This window comes from Solanum lycopersicum, chromosome 8 (assembly GCF_036512215.1).
Source record: "Solanum lycopersicum chromosome 8, SLM_r2.1".
Lineage (NCBI taxonomy): Eukaryota > Viridiplantae > Streptophyta > Magnoliopsida > Solanales > Solanaceae > Solanum > Solanum lycopersicum.
Genome location: NC_090807.1, coordinates 37094917 through 37106290, shown reverse-complemented (window position 1 = coordinate 37106290; position 11374 = coordinate 37094917). Strand labels below are relative to the sequence as shown.

Below are 11374 nucleotides of genomic sequence, written 5' to 3'. Positions count from 1 at the left end.
TTTTTAAATGTTAATCTGTTACTTCGACAAACTATCAATCCAAAGGATTCAAATCCTTGTCTCTGTCACAATTACTATATTGTGTCTGCTACTTCCAACCTGGTAGTGCTTTTTTAATAATGTGATATTCTTTATTTTAGAGCATCTCAACTAAGTGACTATACAGATTAAGCCAAAGGAGACAAGATTCATCAGGAAAGAATTTACTCACTTATAATTCATTGTTAAAATATACACCTTCATTTAAAGTGAATGAAAGTTAGCATTATTCATTGTTGAATTACAAAAGTTAACCCATACAACAAAGATATACAATTACAATTTTTTCGAAAGAAGTCCCCTATTTTTGTAACATTATCCTTCAATGAAAAACACTTAAATAACAACCTTAACAACATATAATCACTTGACAAAATAGCATCTGCGTACTTTGTATTTTTGACTGGATCTTTCTGATTACTCCAAATGCTGAATAGTCTGTGAGAAAAGAAAAGTTCAACATAGCCCCAGAGAAGAACAAAATAAAAACAGCTTGTAGAAGATGATGAACTTATCGATTGGATCAGCTGCTTGAGCAATCTGAGGAGATATCTGAAAATCATCTGAGTTAGCTACTTAAAAAGCACTAATGTTGAACATAATCATGCATTTGTTATACAAAAACAAGCTATTTAAGCCCACACCATTTACATATATGCACATTTATGGAAACAACCTACTTAAGCCTACACCATTCACATATATGCACATTTGTGGACATTCTACTAGGTAACAAAATATATCATTATGGTTAGACCTTACAAAATAGCTACACAAAAACCATTCAATGAATTAAAGCTTATCATTAATAATCATCCATATCATACTATGACATTCAAGTTCGCTGATGCTTAAGAAGAATTCCATTCTCTTTATATCATGAGTAATTCCCATTGCTGCCTTAACTCGTTCATCTGAGTTGTATATTTCAAATGCAGGGGATCCAATAATAGAAAATATATTACTACGAACCTCAGATAGATCACACTCTCTTAGCTTGTCAATTAAAGAAGTCATTCTCTTATCATGGCTTTCAGTGAATTGTTTCACCACCTCCATCAAACCTTTAAGAACAATCTCAGTGTCATCTTCAACTATTTTTCTTTTTTTGCATCTACTCTTTTCATTTACTTTAGAAGATGATGCTTTAAAAATGTTACCCTTTTTCTGAGATTGATGGGCTTCACCTTTTTCAGTTGTGAATGAACTTTGTGTTGCTACAGTTGATTCATTAGGTTCATCTTTAGCGGTAAATGGACTTTGTGTTGCTCCTGTTTATATATTAGGTTCCTCTTGAGCAGCTTGATTTTCCCTTGTGCTTGAAGCATCATCTATGTAGATAACATCAATAGGAAATCCACAGACATGCCATTGGTAATTTCTTGAGATTCAATTCTTTCTATTTCTTGAACAACATATTTTGGCCCTTCTGCAAACTCTCCAGTAGCTCTATCCTTGCCAAATATCTCTTCTAGTCAGCAAATAATTGCCATTTTTTTAAGTTCATTGACTTGGCATTTGGATCAACCTAAGAAAATAAAGAATAAGTACACGAAGTAACTGTCAATATTCCAAAGATAAAAATCCATTAACCAAAAGAAAATAAAAGTAAGTAGAAATTGCCTAATGATTTCAAATAAATATAAACCACCTTTATCAAGTCATCCCAAGCTTTTGAATAATCAACTAAGATACTTCTATCACTATATTGAAATCCTAAACCACTCAACTCTGTATCAATGATATGGTTGCATAACTCTTTTTCCATGATCTTAGTTTAGAATCAACATGTGGTAGAGATTTCGATCCAACTAGGATGACGAGCATTAATGTAGTGTTCCAGTTCCATCAAATATCCATGTATAAAGGTTTCATTATCTCCTCTCCAACAATTAACACACAATTCTTTTAATCCATCTATAAGAGTAGGTTCCTCTTCTGGAGTCCATACCCTTCGAGATGAAGGTGTTGATTTTCTTGCCCTCTTTCTGGACGTGTTAGATGTTGCAGCAGTAGAACTAACCATTTCAATCTGTAAAATTATAAAAGAAATAACACGTAATATTAAGTTACAACTTACAAGTAAATTATTTCAATCATAATCAAATTAATTGTAATACAACTTCATTGGTATGAAAAAAATAATGTGAAGAGATAAAGACAAATTCACTACTTATATTATAAAATAATAGATATACATTGAGATTCTCTTTTTGTCTGTACAGACAATAATGTGAGACATACAAAAGATTGAACATTCGTTTTCACAAAATAATAATAGGTATTACATTTTACAGTGAAAGGAAAACCAAAAGCAAAAGTGCATAAGCACACCAAAAGTGAACACATAGTTTAAAATTATAAAGATTGATTTCCCAATTGTTCATTCCACATGGACTGAGCTAGTTTATTCCTCCAACTGGTCCACTCATCAGATGTTTCAATTGTATCATGTTCATGTTGATTTTCCAAGTGGAAATCCATTTTCACATCTAAGGGGTCAGCTTCCATCTCTCTTCAAATGAAATTGTGTATCAAACAACATGCACTAATAATTCTATTGTGAATCTTAAACAAGTACCTCAAAGGACTTCTAAGAATTCCCCAACGTCCTTTTAATATTCATAATGCTCTCTCAATAACATTACGTGCCCTAGCATGATTCATATTAAAGATCGCTTCTCCATATCGAGGTGATGGATTGTCGCTCTGCCAATCTTTTAGCCAATATCAATATCCTCGGTAGGGACCAGAAAACCATTTTCATTTGTATATCCTCCATCACACAAATAATAATGGCCTAAAAACGTAAACAATATCTATTTTGATGAAGTAGAAATAAACAAGGGTCTGCCTATTATTTAGCATACAGGTCCATCAGCGGCTCATCCCTCTCAACCAGGTAGTACATAAATAAAGTTGAGATTTCTATCACAAACCCCCAAGACATTAGTTGTTGTATCTCTTTTTTGTGTTCTGTATCTTGTCTTTATATATTGCTTCAACTCTAATGGAAATGTAAGTACACCATCAAATGCACCAAGACAATCCTAAGATAAATTCAACTCTAGATACTAAAGGACTATTAAATATAAAAATACTTTCACCACAATATTTCAAGTTTATTGTAGTAAATCAGATGTTAGATTGAAAGTTACCTACCTTAAACCGTTTCCATCTATCATCACTATCATCTTCGAGCACTAGATTAGGTTAAACAAGTAACACTGGAGTTAATTTAAGAATAGCTCTTTGACATTCATTAAAGTCTCAACTTACACTCCACCCCGATCTAATATAATCAACTTTGATAAACATGTTCTTTTTGTGATGAGCCACAATATTTAAAAACATTGCTAACTTTTCAGTACTCGGCAAATTTTTACCGTCAGTCAACCCTCCAATATTCTTGGCTAAGGAGGATAATCTGTGAAAAACATTTCTATCCATCCTAAGCTTGTTAATACATACAATATCATTGTCATGAATGAGAATATTCATATGAGACAAGATTTTTGGAATTCTACCACTCATACAATATTGAATGACCCGCCTATTTCTAGATTGTTTTCTTAATAACATGCTGTAAATAGCCATAAAAAGCAGATAAGGACAATATAGGAATGCACCACTATCTCCTATAGGTCATAAAACATTCAACATCGCACAATTGGTGAGAATCCATTTACACCTATTTTCCAATAAAAAAACATAACATCATGATCAAATTGAATCCCAAAAGAAAAAAAGTATCAATTATGTTACTTAACTAAGTATTGCGACACATTTTGTATAATAGGAAGGTAATAAGTGGTTTCATACTAAAATGTTCAATTTTATTGAAAAGAAAAAGAAAACTAACATTGAAAACAGGATAAAAGGTTTATTTTTGTTTGGCTTCTTTAGCCAGAATACAAATAATATTTTGTCAAACTGCAAATACATGTTATCTTTTGCAGTTTTATATGCTAAAACAACTAAACTTAATGAACCCATTTGTTCAGAAATCACAATTTTTGAACAAATAAAACAAAACACACATCACATTTAGGTGTACTCGATCATTCATCTCATTGGATGAACAAGAAGAAAAACACAAAAGAGAAAACTGGAGGAGAAGAAGAAGAAGAAGAAATAAAAAAAATCAGCCAAATTTTGAGTTTCAGAACTTCTAACCTCAAAGAACGAACATCAGATTGAAAGTTTCTCAATCTACTTGCCTGGAAGATGAAGAGCCATTACTCTAGATCTACAGATGGAGAAAGGATCAGAATGTTTATCTAAAAACCAGTGGTGTATATTGATTGATACTGAAGGGTAAAATTGTCATTACATATTTTTATTCAGGTATTCGTTATTCAGATATAACTTATTCCATCTTTCACCCTGCATAAAATGATACATAGATTGACTCATAACTTAAGCATGCATTAGTTATCTGATTTTCTAATTTTATAACCAAACATAGTATTATGTGTGTTGAATTTTATACTTTGACAAAAAAATGCTACCAAACATGGTGAAGCTAATGCAACATTTAATACCTGAATAACTCAATGCTTATCCAGTAACCAAACAACCCCAAGGTGTATATTAGGATTATAAAACTAAACTTTATAGGATTAGACCCTTAAAATATTACTAAAAACAAATTAAATATGGTTGGGTAAGGAAAATAACAATATACCCTTCACTATTTTCGGATAACTTTCCTTAACCGGACAACCTATCTTCAAAAGGTCATATCTCACTCATCCAAACTCGAAACTTCGCAAAATCGGTGGCGTTGGAAAGATAATTCAAATATCTTTCCTAAGGTTTCTTGTATAAAACTTAAATTATACTATGCAAAGAAATATTTCCATTTAAAGTTGACCTAAAACTCACTTGCTTGAGTCTTGAAACAAGTTACTATAAGTTGTAGAAGACTCTTCAAAAGGACTCGAAGGGACTCTTTGAAAAGGTTCGGGAGAACTCTCATAACATAATATTAATTTTACCTTGAATTTGAAAAGTTAATTCAAGGTTATGATTAATTTTATGAATGATTTCTAAGTGTCTATAAGTAGTTTAAAGTGTATATAATCAAAAGGAGTAAAGATACACTTTAAACGATCTCAAACGGGACAACCGACGGAAACATAGTGGGGCCAAGAGACCTTGGTGTGTTCCGAGCGCATGGTGCCATGCCCTATCATTAGAGCTAGCATTTAGGAGTATATAAGTTCACCATACCAGCCTCTTGGGTGCATCTGAGTCGCGATGCGGCAGCCCCTTCCCAGGGAACGTTTTGACGAATTTTGCCCCTCATTTTCTGATCCTAAATTGCTTTTAATCGATTTCTTTGTCACGCCCGGAGAGTATACCGTAAATGCGACCAGCACCATTTTCCTCTCAGAGGACTCAGACAAGCCTCTTAGCGTTCTCCATAACATGTCATCAGTTAAAATTTGCGAAAAATTAAAAACTTTTAATACTATGTGAAGTATACTTAGACCTCATACATAATAATCATGAAAGCATACATACAATATTCTAAAATCTGTCTCATATAATAAACCATCTAAAGAGTACGAATCTGGACTTAGCCAATAAATAGTCAATACGCCATATAGGCGTTAATACAAAACAATCCAAAGAACATAGTGGAAATACGAGTGTTCGTAAAATCTACTAATGTCTTCGTAAGCTAGAATAATGAAAGAATAACATCCACAAACATTATGGACCTACCAACACTTGGAGAAAAAGTTCCAAGATTTTTCAATCGACCTTCATAATTTTCACTGACCGAACCCTACATTTGTAGTAATATAAAGTAATTGTGTTAGTATGCCACATGTATTAAGTAGGGGTATATGCACATAACATTTAAAGAAATGCATGAAAAAGGATTATTTCTTAGAAAACATGCTAAGTCATGTCAATGTCTTCAGTGCACATACCATAAAACATATACAAGTTAAGGATTTCATCAACATAAAGCATGATCCTAATCAAACACATATTATCATAAAGTCATGTTAACATTTATTATTCAATAGATCATATAAACATAACATACAAAACACTTAAAAATGATCCCATCCCCATCCTACAAGTGCAATGGTCATGTGAAGCCACATAAACCCACACAATCAAGTAGATAAGATAGGAGACCATAAGTAAAGTTTTGCTTCATGTAACTTGTAACATGGTAGTCATCATCTCATACCGAAATATAGACCAATAACATGTTCATCAACACAACCAACATTATATAGAGTAAAATAATATATCATAAACATCATATCTTTCATGTTATCATATTACATAAGAACAATCTCCTGGGACTTCCCTTAGAATCAACTTGTGCAATGTCAAGATTGAGTCTCATACCCCTACCTATACTCAGTAGACCCCTCAAATCACCCTAGTCAATGTCCATTTACTTGTCTTTCATTTTACATGAGGGAACATTCACTTTAACCGACATAAACCACGTGAGCTAACATTGGAATCCGGTGTCATAAAACCCCACACCTAATGAAGGTGGTCTACCAACCAAAGTAGAACCAAACATAACATAGCTTTCCAGGTGGATCCACTAGATAGTATCCTATGGTGACAACATAGTTCAAGAACTAGGAGATGTATTAAAAACCTATAGTTCTACATTACATGGAAACCTCTATCTCATGAGAGTCATTGTGAACCTACCTTCCAACTATGGAAGGGAACCTCTCATATCTATTCCATCGGTGCTTAGCTTAAGTCCCTTTCTTGAATAACCTTTAAGTTGTCTTTTATCATAAACTTATTATAGGTCATAGGAGATTTTAATCCTTGTATAAACATGATCACGAGATTTTTAGGATTAAATGAGAATTTCCTTTCATCAAAACCCTTCGTACATGGAATTAACATAGCATAATCACCTTGTGTAAAGCATACAAAAGGATATCATAAACTTCCATTTTCATATTCTTATCATGATATCACATTTAGAATGCTCATAGCCCAACATATATTCATAGAAAAATTATGCATACTTCATTAGCATATTATCATCATTCATAGGCTAACATGAACATCATAGAGAAATCACAACTTTAGAAAACATACCTCTTGCTTCCTAGTGCCATATTCAAGAACTTATGTTCAATTTTCAATAATAATAAAAATAACATAGTGAAATACTCAATAGCATAGTCAATAACAACTCTTAAATTCATATACAAGATCAATTCATAATGTAGGATACGGTTAAGGATCATTAAAGAGTTCTTTCAAGTCTTAGTTCCAATCCTAACGTTTACACGATATCAAGTAGTAGAAAAACCCATTTGAAACCATAAATTAGATAAATATCATGAATCACACGAAATTCAAACATTATAAATCAAATAATCAACAATTCATATGAAATAAATAATAGAAAATCATTATTTTCCAGCGAAAGTCATAAATATAGAGTAGGAAGAAAACCTATTTTATAGAGCAAAAACCCTAGAATTTGGATTTCTTGAAAACTATCTTTGAAATGGCCTCTTGGGGAAAGGAATCCCAAGAGTGAAAAATCCATACCTTATAGACGAATAATCCACGAAGTTTGATTTGAAACCTCAAAGCCTTCGTCTTCTTCCTTAAGCTCTTCTTGTTCTTCAGTGGAGTTTGAAAAAGATAGCATTTCTTGGGAGAGATGGGTAATGGCGTTTGAATCTGATTTGGACGTGTAAAAAGTGGTCTAACACTGACCTAGTTTCCATATATAGTCGTACTATAAAATACCTAAAATACCCTCCACTAAATGAGTCTTTTTATGAAGTTAAATTACCAAAAATACGACTTAACGAATCTTGGAAGTGGCTGCGCGTCACGGAGCTAATTCCCGTTATTTTTCTGAAATTTTGGGTCGAGGCAGTGAGATGTGTGTCAGCCTCGCATCGCGAGGCTTCCCCTCAATTCTTGAGGCAGTAGCCTGCGTGTAGGTTGTGCATCGCACACCTCATGCTCCAATCTTGTTTGCGTAGGCTGCTTTGGCAGTCTGCCTACCCATGTTGGGGTCCTCCTCAAGGACCCTTTGGGTCGTCCTTGGGTGTCGTTACCGGACGTTTGGACCTTTTATACACATACTACCTAGAAAATGTCACTTTATAAGTTTTAGACTTCATTTGACACTTTGATACCTTCACCAAACATAGGGACATCAACTAGTTCAAATTAGCTAATTTTCGGACGTCAAGGTATTTCTTTGTCGTTTTCGCTCTAACCTTTCCAAAATGAACTTATTAAACTAATATAGGTCTAGATACATCATTCTAAACATAGTCTAAGTCGTGACATTTCTGGAGTGTTACATTCTTTTCTCATGTTTTTCTTAGATTCAATAATCCAACCTAATTACACACTAATGAACTCCAAAAAACACTCAAAACGATCACTTTAATCTCAAGAAGTTATCAAAACCCCAACAAGAAAAGATTTATAATGAACTTCAAGAACACCTATCAAGAGCTTAAATCCAACTTTTTTGCGAATGATATTATGTTGAAAATGACAGGTTTGGTGTGTGGGTAAAATAATACAACACTATGTTTGCTTACATACCTCTTAGGATCAATTCCAAGGTTAAAATCCATGACATCACGCAAGAATCGCGGCCAACGTTTGATACTCTCCTATTTTCTCTTCTAGAACTTTCAACTAAAACCCTAGGTGTATATTAGGATTATAAAACTAAATATAATAGGATTAAACCCTTAAAATGTTTATAAAGATGAATTAAATCTTGTTGGGTAAGGAAAATACCAAGATACTCCTCACTATTTTCAGCTAACTTTTCTTAACTGGATAGCCTATCTTAAAAAGGTCATATCTCACTCATCCGAACTCTAAACTTAGCAAACTCGGTGGAGTTAAAAAGATAATTCAAAGATATTTCCTTAAATATCTTGTAGAAAACATAAATCATCACGTGCAAGGAGTTATGGTTTTTTGAAGTTTACCCAAAACTCATACTAAGCTTAACTTGCAAATTTCAAATTTTACTATTTCCAATTTAATTCTTTTTGGAACTCAAGGTGCTAAATCTAATGAATTGACCTAAATACTATGAATTTTTTAATTCCTTTGTAAAATCTCACTCACTATGAAGAATGATTCGAGTCTTAGCTCAAAAGTTTTTTGGGGTGTTACATTATCTCCCCCTTGGGATCATTCGTCATCGAATAACAACTGGACTGGGTATAGAATGAGGTTACTCTTACTAAGTTCTGAGTCTAATGGTGTAGTCTTAGTATATTCCTGATTAATTCTAATCCTTAATTTCGGCTTCCATATCACTCTATAGGAAATCTTATCCCATAACTGTTACTCTTTACCACCATATTCAAGCATAGAATTTTAACTACTCCATGGACTCTTACTAACCAACTCCTTAAGAAATCCTCAACGCTTGACTTGATTTCTCATCTTATCATTCCCCCTTAGGTCTAAACCTGATACTTGAAGGTTATGGACCAATTCCACATTGAAAACTCAATTATACTATCTAGTCACACATGGAAGATTATAATTTAATTGGAAGTTCATATGGTTACATATCATTTGGGCCCATCATTTAATGCTCTTGTTACTCTTGTAACTTAACCACACTTCACCGACCTTATTTAAATGTTAGGGTCTCTCACTTGTACCACTCATATCTATGTCAGCTAATCCCTGAATTCCACACATGCTTTATGTCAAGTTTACAAGGTCTAATATCAAGACTAACATCATCACCCTCATGTTTTCAGTGTTTTGATCATGACACTCATCTCAAATTCAAGCTTAATATTTATTAATAAACCCGTATATCATTATGATAGCTCGCTAATTATACTATACCTCATTACTAAGGGAATTTAAAAACACTTTTCCACTAGGACTTCATGACAATTAGTCAATCCTTACCTTTTAGTTTGCATACTCGAATTACCATCACATTCCATTTCACAACTTAAGTACTACTTACTCACTTACTTTGCATTATCTCTCAAATAAATCTATCATCCTTTGAATACCATGAGGTTCCTCTTTAAAAATTCATAATCCTAGATTAGATCTATCACTTTATGAATACCATTGCTCTTCTATAGATTCACCACTTACATTTGGTCATTACTAACACAATTATACATCACCATAACCTCTTCATATTGACTCGCATCACTTACTCTACATCCTATCATGAGCTCTTCACTACTTAGTCTAACCATAAGGGAAAACTCTTCATTATTGTCTTACTAGGTGCATGACTATATTAACATAACTTGCTTTATCACTATCTCTCTTTCTTGGATTACTAAACCTCTGGATACTTTTCTATAATTTTAGTCTCTTTCTTTAATACTTCTCACGATCTCATCATTCATACTACCCAAGCTTTATACATACTTTCTCATAAGGATCTCAATCGAAACAAGAATTAAGGAAAAAAGGTACAACTTACTTTTTGCTCAAATGCACGATTCATAAGAAGGCATTACTCTAAAATTGAACACTTAATTTATTCTTAGAATTTTCTCCAGCCCTACCAGAGTCTCATAATATTCTCAAGACTGTTTATAACTTTTTATAAGAACAAACATCCATAAGGATCTTTACACTTTACTTTTCAACCACCTTTAGTATGATGAGTAATCAAATAATTCTGAGAAACACATGAGTATTATTAAATCTCTATGACATAGCTCTGTTGCATGATCGAGATATGAAAGAAGGGAAAGTTAACTTAAATGTCTGTAGTCCCTTATTTATAGAAGTGGGACCCACACAACCACAAACAAGATCTTTTTGACATGGCTTCATAGACACCTTAGGACGCTTGACTTCTATGCTTTGATACCAAGTTTGTCTCGATCGAGTCTACAACCTGGACGTGACCGACACTCAAGAACCATTGCTGGTCCCCAAACAAACCTTCATCCTGGCTGACTAAATTCGGATGACTAACTTAAGCAGGCAAAAGCTTAAAACTGAATAAAAATCAATAACTCAAATATAAAACATTAACTTAAAAGATTAACTCTAAATTAAATAATGTATTAATCTCATCATAAAATAGGCAACTTAAGCCTTTAAAACATTTTACAAAATAAATGAATAATATAGACTTCTTAAGTAAACTGACTATCTATGAAGCCTCTAACTGATAAAGTTGGACGTCGATACAAGACCCACAACATCCTGACTAAATTGAAAAATAAATGAAATCCTCCGGAAGTAAGAAGGCTCACCATAGGTAACTCAAACTCTCAGATGTATTAACGAAGCTTCTTTTGATGATCCTAAATACCTATGTCTGCATCAT

At 33.1% G+C, this 11374-nt stretch overlaps 1 long non-coding RNA gene across 1 annotated transcript; it reads right to left on the bottom strand.

Annotated features, from left to right (window-relative positions):
• Nucleotides 1–268: 268 nt before the first annotated feature.
• LOC109120937 (uncharacterized) lies at nt 269–3736 on the bottom strand. The gene is made up of 3 exons (XR_002028349.3): nt 1691–3736; nt 1012–1567; nt 269–591 (listed from the first exon to the last, which is right to left on the bottom strand). It is a non-coding gene; the product is annotated as an uncharacterized lncRNA (long non-coding RNA).
• Between the last annotated feature and the right edge of the window lie 7638 nt (nt 3737–11374).